At 41.6% G+C, this 19,759-nt stretch overlaps 1 long non-coding RNA gene across 2 annotated transcripts in view; it reads left to right on the forward strand.

The window, feature by feature from the left end:
* LOC129525382 (uncharacterized) overlaps nt 1–18,144 on the forward strand; it is a 62,626-nt gene extending 44,482 nt beyond the window's left edge. Inside the window, exons 3-5 of one of the 2 annotated variants that reach the window (XR_010131588.1) lie at nt 509–632; nt 15,762–16,286; nt 16,782–18,144. This is a non-coding gene — a long non-coding RNA (uncharacterized lncRNA). Of the gene's footprint in view, nt 1–508; nt 8,899–15,761; nt 16,287–16,781 lie in introns of those variants that run through there. The other variant, XR_008669663.2, reaches the window with a different exon arrangement.
* The last annotated feature ends 1,615 nt before the right edge of the window (nt 18,145–19,759 follow it).

The raw sequence follows: 19,759 nt of genomic DNA on the forward strand, positions 1-19,759 counted from the left end.
TCATCCTTCAGAAATCCATTTTTATCTTCTCTGATCTTATTTAATAACATATCACTTAAGAACAATTTGATATCCGTTGCAGTATGTAGACTGGGAAATCATGTAAATGTGGTTATTACTTTCTGGCTATCAGCGATGCTTTTGTATTGTTGGAAGGAAGAGAAACAGGATAATAGAAAGAGCGTGCATGGGCAATTGTGACAACTGGGTATGAGCCTTGGCTTTGCTGCTTACCAGCTGTGTGATCTTGGGCATGACCTTTTCCCTCTCTGGTCCTGAGTTTTCTCAGCTATAAAATGAGCTTAGACCAGGGACTCTCTGGGGCTCTTTCAGCTGTAAGAGCTGAGACTCTGAGAATTATATAAACCTAACTTGTATGTGGTTAAAATGATTGGATTTGGGGTGTCAAAGCCTGTTTTGAGCTGCACTAGAACTAGAATGGCATTTTGTTGAGATGCAGTCCTGCCCTAAAGTCCGGAGACTTCTCATGTCACCTGTGTTGTTGCAGAACCTCCGCATTATCCATGTGTGCTGCTGGGAGTGCTGGTGGAAGGCAGAGCTACACCTCTTCCTCTCTCATAGGCCTGTTCTTTGTCTTTCCCATCCTGAGAAGCTCTGGAAACTGAAGCCTGGTAAGAAAGAAGCTGCAAAAAGAAGCTTCTATCTTCTCATCCTCAGACCATAAAGCATCCAATCACTACTCAGCGACTGGGCTGGAAAGAAAGTCAGGGGAGATGCGACTGAGTTCCAGGCGCTGCAGCCTGAGGAGCCAGGAGGAGCCCAGGGGGTCACAGGGTCTGCCAGGGCCGGTGTCGCAGTGTGTATTAATCGGTGTTTAAGTGGGTTCATCAGCGCGGAGCGGCTGCCACCGCTGCTGAGCTCAGCCCGGGCCCAAGGAGCTGGGAGCTGGGTTAATAACACCTTATTTAGCAGAAAATTCCACTCCACTGGAGCATGTTTCAGAAGGAGTTTGATTTGAATGAGGATTGATGTCAATCCTGCAAGGCAAAAGCGCCTGAAGCTGCTGCTGCAGCCATGACTATAAAACAAGCCATTTGTGGTGCCCGCAGGAAGGCATGCAGAGTGCAGGAGCACCTATGTCTGTATACCCCACACCCCTGTGGGATGGGCAATCCTGAGGGGACTGGCTAGTGGGAGCCCTGGTGCCCTGAACATTCTTGGGCATCTTTTAGCTTTGGACCCAACAGACCAGGGCTCAAATGGGCCCCACATATTTATTCAACAGACCAGGGCTCAAATTTGGAACTGCCAGTTCTCAAATGTGTGATCTCAGGCAACTTGTGTAACCTCTCGAAGTCTTGGTTAACTCATCTCCACAGCAGAGATATTAAAACCTGCCTTGGAGAGTTGATATGAGGCTTAAGGGAGCTTGTGCACAGTGGGTTACAGAACAACCATAATTTCTGGCATGGAGGTGGCCCTAAATCAGTTTGAAATCCCATTTCACTTCTGTCCCAGGTCAAGGCGAGGATGTGTGGGGTGGGAAAAGGAGTGTGGATTAGAAAAGGTTCTTACACCTCCCTCACGTGGGGTGCCATTTGAGAGTGACTTGTCTCCAAGACTTTTACCCTGCCTGTGGTTTATTTGGACAGCTTGGTCTGAGAATCTAGTGAAAAATCAGATCCTGTCTGCCTTCAACTCCTGTCTGTCTTTTACCCAAAAGTGTGGCTGGCAGGCCCTAATGGCTCCAGGTCCAGGGGAGGCCTCAGTTCCAGATTAGAGACAATATGGTCAGGTTGGTTCATCTCCACAGATCTGTCTGGTAACAGCAATAAGGAATGAAATCTCTTTTTCTTTAGTTTCCTTCTTTTCCTTCTGCTGGTGCTGTGATTCTCCATTCCCATTTGGCAGCCCCTGTGTATGCAGTGTGCACTGGGAGGAAGAGATGGAGAGGGGAAGCAGGAGGCCTGCATCCTAACCTTTCTTATACCTGTCTCACCATGACTAAGTACTCCCCATGCTGGCCTCAGGAACACTGCCAGGGACCTGAAGCTTTGGTTTCGAACAGCTGTAATGTTCCTAGATATTAAATCTGAGCAGAAGAAGCTCTGAGTCACTGTCCTCACAGCTCTGGCAGGAGACATGGTTCCTTCTTCAAGGAGGAGTCAAGAGCCACAGCCACATGTTTTCCAGCTGCAGAGGATGAGGCAGTGAGAATGGGTGCACCCAGCACCATTGTGTCTCCACTGAAGGGCTTTGCGAGTGCCTCGGAACGGGGCCTAAAGCAGCTTTCATGTTTATTTTTAAATCTTTTTGGGCTTGCTGTTCTTGGCGGTGCTGATTTTAATTCTTCTCTTTCTCCAGCCCTTTCAGACGAGAGCTGGTTGACAAGGCATAGGCACGATTGTGTTTGCCCAAGTGCAGATAATATCAGATGTGGCAGATCCGCTGAGCCCCAGCTTCCAAAGAGAAATAGAACATAATAAACAGGTACCAGAGGGAGGATAAATAGGGAGGATTAAATCTGAACAAAGGCGGGAACATCTGGGACATACAAAAGCTTGTTTGGAGAATTGCTTGGGAGAGGAAGGAATGAAGAAGAAAGCAGCCCACTTGGCTCTGCTTCTGGGCTCTAGCAGGCACACAGTGAACACAGGGCAGCCTCTGGAGAGGGGTGGACGAGGCTGGAGCACAGTGTAATCTGTGTTTCTGGAGGATCCCAAAAGGCAAAGCTCTGGTTGTCCCCCCCAGCTGTCCCTGAGGCAGAGGCCAGGGAACACGCAGGCCCTCATCCCCTTGTGTCAGCCCTCGTTGTCCCTCCCTCAGCCTACTTTACCTGCCATTGGGGTCCTGAATCTCCTCTTTCTTAAGTCATCTTTGGCTTCCCTGAGATAAGCAGGCAACCTCTGCTCTTCCTTGCATTGTGTGTGGGCTCTTTCCCTCTGGACCAACTTGTCTGATGGAGCGTGGGCCCTATTTCAGCGACTAGTTGAAGTGCTTAAGTGGTTGGGGGAAAGAATTTAGTTTTCAAAAGTGCCTTAGATGAGTCTCCTGGACAATCCACTTTTCTGAAGCCCTGGTGACCACCACTTCTCCCCAGTATGGTTCTCTTAACTATCTTCTTGCCTCTTGCCTCATCCCTCCACTCTGTTCTCAGTGCTGTGACTGGACCAATCCAAACAAAAAGGGCCCCAGTTAAAATCCTGCATGGAAGGGAAGCACTTCCAGAATGGCAGAGGAACAATCTTCAACAATCTACTCCTGCATGAAAGCAATGAGAACACTGGAAACACTGTCAGAATCAACATTTTTAGAACTCTGGAAATTAATCAAAGGCTCACAACAATCAAAAGAGTGTTTATTCAAGAAAAATGGCTTGGTTTCATCAAGTGCAGTGAGCTTTGTGGCATTTCAACTTGTCTTATTCTCATGCCTCTGTCCCTAGCGCTGTGTTAGCCTTGAAAACCAGCAGCCTCACGGTCACAACAGCTGTGAAAACCAGTAGCCCAACAATCATGGGATGGGGAAGAACAGGTTTAGAGCCTCAAACAAAAGTTTTATTTCAAGAGAATTGTAACTATTTGATCTGTCTGGCAGTTCCCTGGAAAAACCCCATCACAGGCTTGCCTTCATTTGACCTAACTAGAAGTTTGTTCAGTGAGACACTCTGTCTCTGCAGATCATTTGTTCAAAACAATCACAGGCAATTGTTTAATATCACACAGTTAACTGAGTTGGGGATACCTGCTGGGGTGAACAAGAGGCTGGCCAAAAAACTTACAACTGGTGAATGAGATATTGAAGGGGGCTTTGAAGTGCTCTGAAATATTCCTGTGAATCTAGAAGGCCCATATGTGTAGGGCTGTGCACATGCTCAAGAAAGACCTGAGAATGCCCTAATCTCTTACCTCTGACCCTGGAACTCTGCACAAGCAGGAGATGAAGGCTTGGGCAGTGTCATTAATTTTCAGAGCCCTGAAGGTGTGTCTTAACCACACATGGAGCCGCCCTCAGCAAAGGATGGGAGGCTTATTGGTACTGGTTGAAGTTGTTTAAGGAAATCTCTGTTCAATCATTAGATAATCACTAAGGTAACTGAGCAGAGACCTCAATGGCTGCACATAAAAAGGAATGCAGACTTTACAGAATTAGATCAGAAAAGTCACTAAATAAACAGCAATAACAACAACAAATCCAGAGGAGGGGGGAAATCTGATTTTCAGAGTTACCACAATATATTATTTAAAATGTTTAGTTTTCAACCAAAAATTATGAAACATGCAAAGAAACAGGAAAATATAGCTCATACATAAAGGAAAAAAGTAGTCATAAGAAACTATACCAAGTTTCTTAAGAGGAAGCTGAGATGTTGGGCTTACTAGAAAGACTTTAGATTAACTATGACAAATGTTTTTAGAACTAAAAGAAAGGACATCCAAATAATTAAAATATAAGAGCAATGTCTCACTAAATAGAGACTATCACTGAACAGAAAAATATTATATATATATTTATATATATAAATATTATATAAATATCATATATATATGAACCAAATAGCAACTATGGAGTTGAAAAGTATGAAAACTGAAGTGAAAATTTTACTAGATAATCTCAACAGCAGGTTTGAACTGGCAGAAAAAAGGACTAGCAAACTTGAAAATAAGTCAATTGAGGTTACCCAGTCTGAGAAACAGAAAAAAAGGAAAAAATGAGCAGAGCCTCAGTGACCAATGGGATGTCATGAAGCATACTAAGATATGCATAATGGAAGTCTGAGAAAGAGAGAAGACAGAGAAAGATGCAAAAAGAATATTTGAAGAAATAATGGCCTAAAATGTCCTAAATTTGATGAAAAACTTTACACATTCAAGAAACTCAATAAATTTCATGTAGAATAAAGTCAAAGAGATCCACACTTAAATGCATCCTTGTCAGATAGTCAAAAGCCGAAGACAAAAAGATAATCCTAAAATCAACAAAAGGAAAATTACTCATCACATACAAGAGATCCTCAAAAAGATTAAGAGCTGACACTTCATCAGAAACCAGGGAAGCCAGAGGCTGTGTAATGACATATTCAAGATGCTGAAAGAAAAAGAAGGTTAACCAAAACACTCCAGCTCATCACCACTGATCATTCCAGAAATGCAAATCAAAACCACAATGAGATACTATCTCCTGCCAGTAAGAATGGTGATCATTAAAAAGGCCAGAAACAACAGATGCTGGCAAGGATGTGTAGAAATAGGAACACTTTTACACTGGTGGTGGGAATGTAAATTAATTCAACCATTGTGGAAGACAGTGTGGCAATTCCTCAAGGATCTAGAACCAGAAATACCATCTGACCCAGCAATCCCATTACTGGGTATATACTCAAAGGATTATAAATCGTTCTACTATAAAGGACACATGCACATGTATGTTTATTTCAGCACTATTTACAATAGCAAAGACTTGGAACCAACCCAAATGCCCATCTGGATAAAGAAAATGTGGCACATATACACCATGGAATACTATGCAGTCGTAAAAAAGAATGAGTTCATATCCTTTGCAGCACATGGATGAAGCTGGAAACCATCACCCTCAACAAACTAACACAGGAACAGAAAACCAAACACTGCATCTTCTCACTCGTAAGTGGGAGTTGAACAATGAGAACACATGGACACAGGAAGGGGAACATCACACACTAGGGCCTGGCAGGGGGTGGGCAAAAAAGGGGATGGAGAGCATTAGGACAAATACCTAATGCACGTGGGGCTTAAAACCTAGATGACGGGTTGATAGGTGCAGCAAACCACCATGGCACATGTATATCTATGTAACAAACCTGCATGTTCAGCACATGTATCCCAGAAGTTAAAGTTAAAAAACAAAAACAAATAAAAGCCTCAAAAACAAAGGAGGTATTAACACATTTTCAGATAAACAAAAACCAAGAATTTGTTGGTAACAGGCTTGCTCTACAAAAGATATTAATGAGAGTCTCTCAAGTTTAAATGAAAGGACAAAGCAGTCATTTGAATCCACACAAAGAAATAAAGAGCACAAGTAACAGTAACATGGATAAGTATAAAAAAATAGTATAAGTACATTTTTGTTTGTAATGATTTTCTTTTCCTATTTCACTTAAAACACAATTGCATAAAGCAATAGTTATAAAACTGTGTTGAGGAGCTGATAATGCATAAAGACCTAATTCATATAACAATCAACAAAGGAGGAGGAAACAAAGATATATTGGAACAAAGTTTTTTGCATATTATTGAAATTATGTTGGCATTATCCAAACTAATTAAGTTAAGAAGTTAATTATAACTCCCAGAGAAACCACTAAGACAAGAACTAAAAAACAAACCATGGTAATGAAACAACAGAGAATTAAAATAATACACTAGGAAGTATCTAGCGTATACAAATGAAGGCAGTAATGGAAGGGTAGAGGAACAACAACAACAATAACAACAACAAAAACCCATGCCATATAGAAAACAAATACCAAATATCGGATATAATTTCTACCTTATCAGCAATTACATTAAATATGAATGAACTAAACATTCCAATCAAAAGGCTGAGATTGGCAAAATAGAAAAAAACTCATAATCCAACTATACGCTATCTACAAGAGGCACACATTAGATTCAAAGACACAAATAGATTAAAAGTAAAAAGATAAAGAAAAATATACTGTGCAGAGTAAACAAATAAGAGCTGGAGAGGCTACACTAATCAGACAAGTAGACTTTAAGATTAAAAACTGTCACTAGAGACAAAGAACATTTTATAATGATGAAAAATCTATTGGAAATGCATAACAATTAAATATATACATTCACTTAGCAAGGCCCCAACATCTGTGAAGCAAAACCTGATAGAATTGAGAGAGACATAGAATATCCAATAATAATAGTTGGAGACTTCTACTCCACTTTCAATAATGAATGGAACAACAAGGTTGAAGATCAACAAGGAAATAGAAGACTTGAACAGCATTATAAAGCAGACACTATGCAGAATATTTCACCTAATAATGCAGAATACACATTTTTCTCAAGTGCACATAAAACATTCTCCAGGATAGACCATATGTTAGACCATAAGACAAGCCTCAATAAATTCAAAAGAATTAAAATTATGCAAAGTATGCTCTTTGACCACTATGGAATAAAATTAGAAATCAATAACAGAAGAAAAAGTGAGAAATTCACAAATATGTGCAAATTAAACAATACATTCCTAAATAAAAAATGGATTAAAGGAAAAAAATCACAAGGTAATTAGAAAATACTCTGAGATAAATGAAAATGAAAATGTAGACACAATATACCAAAATGTATGGGACACAGCAAAAGCAGTGCTGAGAGAACTTTATAGCTATCAGCACCTATGTTAAATAAAAAGGCAGATCTCAAATCAATGACCTACACTTCCACCTTACAAAACTAGTAAAAGAAGAGAAAAGTAAACCAAAATCAAGCAAAAGGAAGAAAATAATAAAGATCAGAGTAGAAATGAATAAAATAGAGAATAAAAAAATAGAGAAATCTAATGAAAACCAAAAGTCAGTTTTTGTTTTGTTTTGTTTTTGAGATGGAGCCTCGCTGTATCGCCCAGGCTGGAGTGCAGTGGCATGATCTCAGCTCACCGCAAGCTCCGCCTCCCGGGTTCATACCATTCTCCTGCCTCAGCCTCCTGAGTAGCTGGAACTACAGGAGTCTGCCACCATGCCAGGCTAATTTTTTTGTATTTTTAGTAGAGACCAGGTTTCACCGTGTTAGCCAGGATGGTCTCGATCTCCTGACCTCGTGATCCACCTGACTCGGCCTCCCAAAGTGCTGGGATTACAGGCGTGAGCCACCGTGCCCGGCCAAAAGTCAGTTTTTAAAAATATCAACAAATTGACAAATCCTTTAGGAAAACTGTCCAAGAAAAAGAGAGAAGACTCAAATTATTAAAATCAGAAATGAAAGAGGTGACATCACTACAGATCTTATAGAAATAAAAAGGATTATCTGCTATACTATGAATAACTGTATGCCAACAAATTAGGTAATATAGATGAAATGAACAAATTCCTAGACAGATGTAAACTACTGAAATTGGCTCAAGAAGAAATATAAAAATCTGAATATATCTATTACAAGAGATTGAATTAATAAAAACCAAAACAACAACAATAAAATATTCCAACAAAGAAAAGCCCAGGCACAGATGTCTTTACTGGTGAATTCTACCCAACATGTAAAGAATTAATACCAATTTTTCATGAATCCTTCAAAGAAATAGAAGAGGAAGAAACACTTCCCAATGAATTCTATGAGCCCGGTATTACCCTAATACCAAAACCGGATAAAAATAACAAGAAAATAAATCTATAGTCCTTATTAATATAGACAAAAAATTCTCAACAAAATACTGGTGAAATGAATCAAGGAATATATAAAAATAATTGTATGCCATTGCCAAGTAGAATTTATTCCAGGAATGTAAAGTTCTTTTAACATCTGTAAAAACAACTAATATGATATACCATATTAATAGAAAAAGGAACAAAATCTACATGATAGTTTCAATAGATGCAGAAAAAGTATTTGACAAAATCCAACTCCCTTTCAAGATAAAAGCACTCAGTAAAATAAAAATGGAAGGTATTTTCCTCAGCTTAATAAAACTCATCTATGAAAAAAACCCACAGCTAACACACTGGTGAAAAACTGATTGCTTTTCCTCAAAGATTAGGAGCAAGACAAATATATTCAGTCTCACTATTTATATTTAACATTGTAATGGAGTTTCTAGCCAGGGCAATTGGGCAAGTAAGGGAAATAAAAGACACCCAGATTGGAAAAGAAGAAGTAAAATTATGTCTATTTGCAGGTGACATGATCTTATGTATAGTAAATACTAAGGAATACACACACACACACACACACACACACACACACACACACACACACACACAAACTATTAGAACAAGTCCAGTATGGTTGCAGAATATAAGATTAATATACAGAAGTCAATTATATTTCTATATACTATCAATAAAAAATCCAAATATGAAATTAAGAAAACTATTCTATTTACAATAGCATAAATAGTATAAAATTATCAGGAATACATTTAACAGGAGTGCAAGACTTGTATAACCAAAAATACAGTTGAAAAATATTGTTGAAAAAGTTAAAGAAGACCTAGATAAATGGAAAGACATTTCATATTCATGGTCAGAAGCTTTGTTAAGCTGGAAATACTCCCCAAATTGATCCACAGATTAAATGCAATCCCTGTTAGAATCCAAGCTGACTTCTTTGTAGAAATTCACAAGCTAATTCTAAAGTTCATATGAAATGTAAAGGGACCCAGAATGACGAAAATAATCTTGAAAGGCAATAACAAAGTATGAGTACTCTTACTGCTTGATATCAAAACTTACTACAAAAAAAAAAAAACCCGGTAATCAAGACAGTACAGGGCTGGCATAAGGATAGACATGTATATCAATGGAATGGAATTGAGTTGATAGATAAACCCATACATCCATGGTCAACTGATTATTAACAAGGTTGCCAAGACAATTCAATGAAGGAAAGAATAGTCTTCAACAAATGGTGCTGGACACTGGATAGCCACTTGCCGAAAAGAAAGAAGTAGAACCCTACCTCACATCATATACAAAAGTCAGCTAAAAATGGATCAAAGATCTAAACATAGGAGCTAAAACTATAACACTTCTAGAAGAAAATGCAGGAGAAAATCTTTATAACCTTGGATTGGACAATGGGTTCTTAGATTTGACGCTAAAAGCACAAGTGACAAAACAAACAAAAAATAGACAAACTGGACTTCATCAAAATTAAAACTTTCATGCTTCAAACGACACCATCAAGAAAGTGAAAAGACAAATCCAAAAATGGGAGAAAATATATGCAAATTATATATCTGATAAGGGTATTGTTTTCAGGATATATAAAGAACTCTTACAGCTCAATAATAAAAAGGAAAGTAACTCAGTTTTTAAAATGGGCAAATAATATGAACAGAAATTTCTCCAAAGAAGATATACAATTGTCCAATAACCACATGAAAAGATGCTTAATATCATCAGTCATTAGGGAAATGCAAATTAAAACCACTACGAGATACCACTTTACATGCATTGGAATAGCTAAAATAAAAAAGACACACAATAACAAAGATTGACAAGTACATGCAGAAATTGTAACCCTGATACATTGCTAATCAAATTGTAAAATGGTACAGCCACTTTTGAACAATTTGGTAGTTCCTCAAAAAGTTAAACATAGAGTTAACTCTATAATATAATAGAACATTTCCACTCCTAGATATATATCCAAGAGAAATGGAGACATATCTTCACCCAAATGCTTGTACATAAGTGTTCATGGCAGCATTATTCGTGATAGTCAAAAAGTGGAAACAACACAAATGACCATCAACTGATTAATGGATAAATAAAATGTGGTATATCAATACAATGGAATATTACACAACCATAAAAAGGAGTGAAGTACACACTACAACATGGATGAACCTTGAAAACATTATGCTAAGGGAAAGAAGCCAGTCACAAAAGATCACACATTGTATGACTGCATTTATCTGAAATGTCATGCATAGGCAAATCCACTGAGAAAGAAAGTGGGTTAGTGGTTGCCAGGGACTGTCAAGCAAGGGGGAATGAGGAATGACTGCTAATTAGTATGGGATTTCTTTTGGAAGTGATGATGAAATATTCTAAAATTAGATAGGTTACACAACTCTGTGGCTATACTGAAGAATCACTGCATGTTACACTTTAAAAGGGTACATTTTATGGTGTGCAGACTACAGCTCAATAACTCAATAAAAATGTTATTTGAAAAGACTTCATGGCTTCCCCATTGCTCTCAGGATGAATTTCCACCTCCTGCAGGATGAGACTCCTGCTGATCCCTTCAGGCTCATCTTTTGTTCTCCCAACACCCAAGCATTCAGTGCTCCAGCCTCATGACAGATCCCTCAACATGCTCCCAAGTCCTTATCTCTGCACCTTCAAGCTTGCTGTATATACAATGTAGAGGGTATGACTAAGGGCTTGGGAGTCACATCCCAGCATTGCAGACTACTGCTTCCAGCATGATGCTGCCTCTTTGCCCTAAAAATGGCCAGACAAATACTGACTCCATCTCTGAACACTGAAGGATGCTCTATAAAGTTCAATGACCTCTTACATTAGATGGCTCCATGGCCCACCTTTCCCACAGGCTTTCCTGGAGATTCCAGTTTTTCTACTTACTGGGAACTTAATCTAGTAGACACAGAAACTGCTCTCCTAGTTGGTGGTAGGCTCTCAAGTTGAAAAGCCAGGTGAGATCAGGGGCAGGGGCACTGGACTAAACCAGATATTGGGTGAGCGTATGGAAGAAGCTGACCAGGAGAAAGGGAGAACATGCAAGAATGTCAGTGAGAGAGAGAGAAAAGAGTCTACACAGCCCTGGGGGATGAACAGAGAAAGTCCGGGTTCAGCTGCACTTCTGAGCTTTTGTTCTGTGAGATCTTTTTCATAATGTGCCCTCTATATGTGAGCTAACTTGATTGGTTTTCTGTTTCTTGCAAATCAAGCATGTCACCCTCCTTTAATGCCGAAAATGTCCCTTTCTGCCCTTTAAGACCCCAATAGGTCTCTTCCATCCAAGTGTGTATTTAGCCTTTCCTGCCTGCACCAATGACAGGTTCTGCGGCTTGGTCCCAGCATGTAGCAATGCACATCCTGTTATTATTCATTACACTTTCTCTTTGAGCTTATAAGATCTGGGTTTGGACAGACAATTTTTAAGCTTCAGCTTTTCTGCTGGAGAACTCTCCTAGATGACAGTCTGAATCTTTAAATCCTGTATGTCTTGCAATGAACTTCTCATCTTTCTCCTACAAATTTCTCTAAACTAGCCGCTTGCCATCATGCTGTACTTAGGGGTTGTCACCACTGGCCTGACAATACCCAGGCAAAAAGAGTCAGCCTGACTCTGTCCTCTCACTCAGTTCCTAGTAGCTCATCCACAGGTCTCTCCTGCCTGGCTGCCTCTTCACTGGCCTCCCTGCCTCCAGCCTCTCTCTTCTTCCTGTTGCTCTGCATACATTCGCTCTATGATGCTCCCCAAAATACTGCCATGACATCAGCTAAGACAACTAACACGTGTCACATATCTACTGCGGATTTGTATACTGTGCCAAGAGCTTTAAATTTTAATTTATTCTACAATTAATCTCAAGAGGGAGCTTTTAGTTTCTCCATTTTATAAATGATAAATTTGAAGCACAAAGAGGTTCAGCAACTTTCCATTCTATGCCTAACTCCACACAACGAATCGTGATTTAAACTCAGGTCTGTCTGACTCTTGCTCTTTCAAGTAAACTGGACTGGGTCAGGTTATTCCCCCATTCAGAGACCTTCCACATGACTATTTCCCAGAGACAAAGTCTAAAGTCTTTTTTTTTTTTTTTTTTTTTTTTTGACATTCAAGGCCCTCCATGAGCTGGCCCCAACCTGGACCTCCAAGTGTATTAGTCTGTTCTCATGCTGCTAATAAAGACATACACAAGACTGGGTAATTGACAAAGGAGAGAGGTTTAATTGACTCACAGTTCAGCATGGCTGGGGAGGCCTCAGAAAATTTACAATCAGGGCAGAAGGCGAAAGGGAAGCAAGGCACCTTCTTCACAAGATGGCAGGAAGGAGAAGTGCAACCAGGGGAAATGCCATACACTTATAAAACCATCAGATCTCTTGAGACTCACTTATTATCACAAGACTAGCATGGGGGAAACCGCCCTCATGATTCAATTACCTCCACCTGGTCCCTCCCTTGATATGTGGGGATTATGGGGATTGCAATTCAAGATGAGATTTGGGTGGGGACACAGAGCCAAGCCATATCACCAAGTAAACTGACCAGCTGAAGGTTCTTATAGTCATCTTTTTATTTGTTCCCTGAATTTTCATTTGGATTGTTCACCTCACATGGAAAAGTCCTTCTTCTTCTAGGAGGAACATGTAATCCTCTGATGTATTGTCTGTTGTGGGCTTTCCCTGAAAACACAGAGAATAGCCTCTCTTTTGCTCTGCAATAGAAGGGTTTTAGCAAATTCAGTATGTGCTCCTTGGGTAGGAGGAGCAGAAAATAAGAAAATGAGAGAAAACAGGACATATGAGCCCCAAAATTATTACTGAGAATTATTAAGGTGTCTCTATAATTGATGATCTAAACCAAAACACGTTTGAGAGTAAAAAGGGTGCTATTCATCATTATATGGAACAACAGACAAAACTTGAGACTCTCCTAAGACACCAGGATGGATGGCTGCCCTGGTAATTACCCCATTGTGAATCTCATCTCCCCAAGACAGGAGTCAGAACTCACTTTCCCAGCCTCCCTTGCAGCTACTGGTAGGCATGTGACCTGAGCTCCTCCAATCAGCTGCATCTATGAGAGCCTTCCAGTCAGCAGAGGACACCTTGAGGCAGGAGGCTCTGTGTGAATGCTGAGCTGTTGGCAAAGGGGTGGAGGGTGGTAGAGAGCCATCAAACTTTTGGAGGCAGCGGTGATGTCCTGGGAAGGGTATTCCATGCTCCAGGCCAACAAAGCAAGCTTCAGTGCCTGTGCCTGAAACAGCAGGACCATATCCACAAATGGGCCAGTCATATGACTTGAATGTTGTTTCTGGAGATGTAGAAAACCAGCTCTCCAGTCTTCCCTGAAATTCTGAGTGATGTAGCAACGTTTGATATATTGATTTTTTCCTTAAAATCAGTTAGAGAGGGTTGTGGGTTCTGATTCATGCAACAGGGAAATATATAGGTGTTTTGTTGTTGGCTTGTTTGTTGTGTGTGTGTGTGTGTGTGCATGTGTGTGCATGTGTGTGTGTGTGATGGAAGCAAATTTCCCAAAGAGTAGAAGGTGGCAGCCTCAAGGCTGTAGGTAATGGAATTAAAAACAATTTTGTTCTCAGCGCTGGGCATTCCTACAGGGGGTCCTATAGATGTTCAGGTGGCCGTAAAGCTAAACATGGCTTTCCTGAGACCAGCAGCTGCTCCTACAGCAAGAGCAACAGACATGGGCCCAGCAGGGCCTGTGGTCCCCTCAAACCCACCTTCCAACTCCTAAGTCTTATGTCTTAACTTGCTGTTCTGAGAACTTTCCAACAGCCCAAAGTGGGAGCTTCCCTGCAGAGAGGATCTGTTGAGGGGTGCCTGCCTAGCCCTTTGTCCAGGAGCCTCCAACCCTGGGCAAAGCCCTCCTTCTCTCACTGCCCCAGGCCAGCCATCCCCATAGTCAGTTTAGTTTGGCTCTTGCCATGTCCTTCAAAACCCAATTCAAATTCCTCCTCTTGCTCCAAGTCTTCCTTGCTCATCTAGCTCAGTGATGCCTCTCATCTGCTTACACCCCTGTGCGCCAGTTGGTCACATCATCTTGACCACTCATTTAACAAAGAATCACATTGTCTTGTCTAGAATTGTGCTATTCTCTCTCTCTTTTTTTTAAAGTGATCCAATTCGTCATGCGATTCTGTTAAGTTTCCCTGACTTGAGGGAAGAGATTATGACTTACACTCCTAATTTCCTCCCCGTAATTTCCTTTATAGCATTAGCTGAGTGTCTTCTTTGTAGGAGATTTTCAAAAGTATTTGTTGAAAACAAAATAAGCCAAACCAATATGAAGTAGAAAAATGAAAGGAGATAAAAGCTTCCAAACTGTTGGCTTTGGTTTTCTTGGCTTAGTCTGTCATTGGCTGTTTTTAAGTACTCAGAGACCACTGTTTACATATCTTTCAGGTCAGTTTCTCTTGGGTACACGTGGGGAAGGCTCACCTTTCCATGAAGTCGCAAGTCACCAGTTCAGAAATGTGGCCCAAGAGGACTTGCTGTTCTCTTCTAGCCTTTCCCGGGAACAGTTGCTTTTCAGAGCAAGCACGGATCTTGGCCAGTCTTCTAGGGCACACTTTGTATCAAGAGCATGTAGTCTAGAGTTCAGGAGCAGGGGCTTCAGAGCCAGACTACCTGGTTTGAATACCAGCTTTTCCACTTTCAGGCCCCTGAAGACATATCCAGTCCTTTTCTTCTGAACGCACAGAAGACCACCCTGCCTAGCTTCTTTGCAGCTATGTGGAGACACATGATTAGTCTGGCCAATGGGATGTGAGAAGAGATAATGAAACTCAGAGGAGAACTTGTGAGATTTATGCAAGTTATTTAATCACTCCATGCCTCAGTTTCCCCATGTATAAATGATGATAATAATATTTATCTTATAGGATTGTGGTGAGGATTTAATTAGCTATGATAGGTGAGATGCTTAGAAGGTGCTTAGAAAAGCATAGCTATGATTATTGTTTTAAAATGATGTTATTAGAGAAAGAAAAATACATATGCATAACAATTGTCAATAGAAAGATCACATAACAGTGCAAAGAGGCTTACAAAATTCTCCAGGATGTACATGTATCTACACAAACATCATAGAGAAGCAAAAAACAAAAAACAAACAAACAAAACAGATGCCAAATTAAGGGGGAGCCTGGAGGTAAGCCCACTTTTCAGGCATTTGGAGACTCTGTCTTGAATGACCCTCCACTTCTGGATGGCTGGCCCCTCCTAGTGTGCTCCAGCCAGATCCATATACATCCTAAAACAAGTGTGTTTTGCTCCCAAGTCACATTGCATATTCCAGCAGAAAAGCAGCTCTATTTATTCTTTAGGCAATTCTTTGGTCTCTTATCACTTTGGATTTCAGGCCTCTGAAGACATACCCATTCCTTTTCTTCTAAGCCCACAGAAGACCACCCTGCCTAGCTTCTTTGCAGCTACGTGGAGACATGTGACTAGTTTGGCCAATGGGATGTGAGAAGAGATGATGAAACTCGGAGGAGAACTTGTGAGATCGCCGTGACTGCTTTTCCCCTGCCACAGAGGCTAAGAGAATAAGGCTACCAAGGGTGGAGCCTCTCTAGGCCTGGGTTCCTGGGTGACTGTGTGGAGCCGAGACCCGAGGCTAACTCACAATGAACATGCCGTGTGAGGAAGAAATAAAGCTTTATGTATTAAGCCACTGGAGCTTAGGGTTTAATTTGTTACTGTGGTGTAGCCTACCCTATTCTAACGAATACAAGGATCTTTGGATGACTCTCCTCCAGGAATTCATATACAAAAACATCCTCCCTGCATGAGAACTCCCTATATGGTTCCAGTAGTATCTCTCACCTGCAATAGTGACTAAAGTCAAGACTCTCTGCTGGCTATTTCATTTCTACTGAACTAGGTATTGTATTTGCTCTGTTATTACCTTGCTGCCCTGACAATCCTACAATCCACACAGCAGCCAAAGCGATCTTTTGAAAAGAATGCAAAATCAAATCAGATCATGTCCCTCTCTTGCTTAAAGCCGGCCAATTCACCATCCCTGCAAACCATGATACTCAGAATCAAATGCAGATTCCTTGCTATGGCTTAAAGACCCTCTGCTTCTCTGACCTCATCTCCTATGGTGCTGCAGCTACATTTGTTCCTACTTCAGTCTTTGTACCTGGCTGTTCCCTCTGCCTGGCTTGCTCTTCTTCCCTCTTGTTATTTAGAGCTCAGCTTAAATGTCAACTCAAGGGTATCTTCCCTGACCATTGCAACTAAAATGCCCCTCACTCACACATGTCTCATTCCATTGTACCACTCTGATTAATGTCTTTATAACTGATCAACATCTGAAAGTATTTTGCTTAATTATTTACTTACTCATTTTTTTCTCCTTTTTCCCCACTAGAATATAAATTTGAGCAGGACATGGACCTTTTCAATCTTGCCTACCCTCATATCCCAGTAACAAGTGGCTAGCAGAGTACCTGACACATCATGGATGCTCAAAAAATATTTCTTGACTAACTGGATGAATAAATGAGTGAATCATCATCAGGATTGCTGCTCGTGAACCCCTCCTCTTGCAGCTACCTGCCTTTGAATTTGCCCTCAGGCTTCCTAGCTAGTTTCTTCTTTAGCCTTTCTGATCCATCGTTCCTTCCGTAGAGTTCAAGGCAACACTGCTCCTCCTATGAACCAAAAGAAAGTGCCAGCGGCTGTTGGTGACGAAGCTCTTCTTTTCTAGGCAGTAAAGCCCCCTCTAGTTGTAGCAGTTTTCTCTGGAATGGTAAGTCCCTCAGATCTGGGAGTTAATTGTTACTGTGGCAGAGGCCAGGCCACCCTGACTGATAGAAGACCTTTTGAGAGATTCTTCTTTCCCTGGATGAGGTTGTACCCTGTTTATGTTGGATAAACAACTCAAAACCAGTAGCATAGAATGTTAGTGCCAGAGGGGAACTGAGAGACTAACATGTTTTCCTTTTGCAAATGAGGAAACTGAGGCAGAGAGAAGGGAGGGAAATTGATTAAGGCCTTTGGCTTATTGGTTCATTCCTTTGATCGCTGTGATGGATGTTTCCCTGTCTTTTTAACCCCCCTGGCTTGTGTACCCTGTTCCAAGGAATTCTCCAACTCATGACTCTCCAACTTATGATGGGAAACAGAGCCCACCTCCCACTCAAGAAAAAAACAATGCTTGCAGCACTATTCTCAATTGCAAAGACATGGAATCAACCCAAATGCCCATCAGTGATAGACTGGATAAAGAAAATGTGGTACATATACACCATGGAATAATATGCAGTCATAAAAAGGAGGAATGGGATCATGTCCTTTACAGGGACATGGATGAAGCTGGAAGCCATTATCCTCAGCAAACTAATGCAGGAACATAAAACCAAACATCACACGTTCTCACTTATAAGTCAGAGCTGAACAATGAGAACACATGGACACAGGGAGGAGACCAACACACTCTGGGGTCTGTTGGGGGACGGGAAGAAAGCATCAGGAAAAATAGCTAATGCATGCTATGCTTATTACCTAGGTGATGGGTTGATAGGTGCAGCAAACCACCATGGCACACGTTTACCTATGTAACAAACCTGTGTGTCCTGCACATGTACCCCAGAACTTAAAATAAAAAAAAAAAAGGCAATGCTGAGTACTCCCTTTCCCAGGCTCCCTTGCAGCTAGGATGTGGGTGTGTGAGCAGGAGGGTGTGCAAGGCTGGCAGCTCTCCCCAACAGTCAGGGTTTGAGTTTGGGGGTGGGGCAGTGCTGCTGTGGGAGGGTCAAGGGTCAGTGCCTGGTGATGGTGGTGGTCTCAGCTGCAGGGTCTTGCAGCTAGCTGGGGATGGTAGTGGTGTCCTCCCCAAATAAGTCTGGCTGTGTAGCTTAGGCCACTGTTCTGCTGTGGGGTCCTGGTGCCCTAGAACTTGCTCTGATTCAGTGTGCTATTCAGTAACCCTCTAAGAAATTGTTTTTTCCCTTGAACCAGGCATGGCTGGTTTTTCTTGCTTACAACTAAGAATCCTGACTGATTTGTTTCTTCATTCACTTATGCAGCATATTCTTTTAAAACACCGACAGTGTGTCAAGCACTGTGTTAAGTGCTAGAGAACAATGGTGAGCAGCACAGATGAGTGCAGCCCTCATGAAGCTCACACTGGAGATAGTTAGATGATTGGACAGGAAAAGTACATTAAATTGCAACACACACTCCACTAGGAAACACCCACAGTGACATGGGAGCATTTTAGCAACCTGACCTCATCTAGGGGTGATGACAATAGAATACTTCCTGGAGGAGGTGACATTTAGGCTGAAGGAGGAGAAAGGTTTTCTGGGCAAAGAAGGAGGAAAAAGACAGCTTTAGGCTGAGGGAATGACATTGAAGAGGGCCAGAGGCAGGAGAGAGAACATGACCTTCAGAGGAACAAGCAGAAGTTATTGTGGCTGGAGCAGAGCATTCAAGAGAACAGTGATACATGACAAGGTGGGAGAAGTGGCCTAGGCCTGATGGTGCAGGATCTTGTCCCCCATCTTACAGCATTTGGAAATGTTCTTAAGGGCAAAGGAGCCACTGAAGGTTTTCAAACAGGTTTGTGACAAAGCTGGGAGTGGGACCCAGTATCCTTCCTCCTAGTCAGTTATTTTCCCTGCATCACCTGCCTTCAACTCTTCTGCAAAATGGAGTCTCAGGTCTGCAAGACCCAGAGAAAGCAATCCAGCAAAAAAGTGGTGAGTCACACACACAGCTCTTCACAATAGTCTCAGAGGAAATGCAATTTCTCTGCCTCTTTTTCCCAATGACTGTAAGACTGCTTGTGCCTTTGCAATCCAAGGGGACTCTGCCTGTGCTGAGGGTGTGGTGACATCTGAGGGATGAGCTGGCTTAGCTTGGAGGGAGGGAGACTGAGGGGCACTGTGGCTGCCTCTGAAGGATTGTCTAGGCAGTGACTGGGAGCTGCCATCGTCCCTGCCCACTCAGGGACCCAGAGAACAAGATGGGTGGGGCCCTGCAGAGGACATGGGGGCAGGTGAAATATCCCCAGCCTTGGGCCAGAGACTCACCAGGACCTCTTTCACAGAGCTGGGGGATGCTGGGGGAGGGGTGCCTGAGAAAAGTGGGCCCTGAAGGGGCAATCGCACCACCTAAGACCTTGAGTCTTCATGCTGTGTGGCAAGTTTGAGCTTAGTTCTGGGAATATCAGTGTAAAACAAAGGCTTTGGAGTCAATCTACCCTATGTTCAAATTCCAGCACAGCTACGACTTACTGTGTGACTTTGGCCAAATCATTTAGCCCCTCTTTTCTTCACTTTCCTCATCTATAAAATGGGTATAATAGTAATAACACCCATTTCAAAGGGTTGTGGTACAGTT

This window comes from Gorilla gorilla, chromosome 1, assembly GCF_029281585.2.
Source record: "Gorilla gorilla gorilla isolate KB3781 chromosome 1, NHGRI_mGorGor1-v2.1_pri, whole genome shotgun sequence".
In the NCBI taxonomy this organism is placed as follows: domain Eukaryota; kingdom Metazoa; phylum Chordata; class Mammalia; order Primates; family Hominidae; genus Gorilla; species Gorilla gorilla.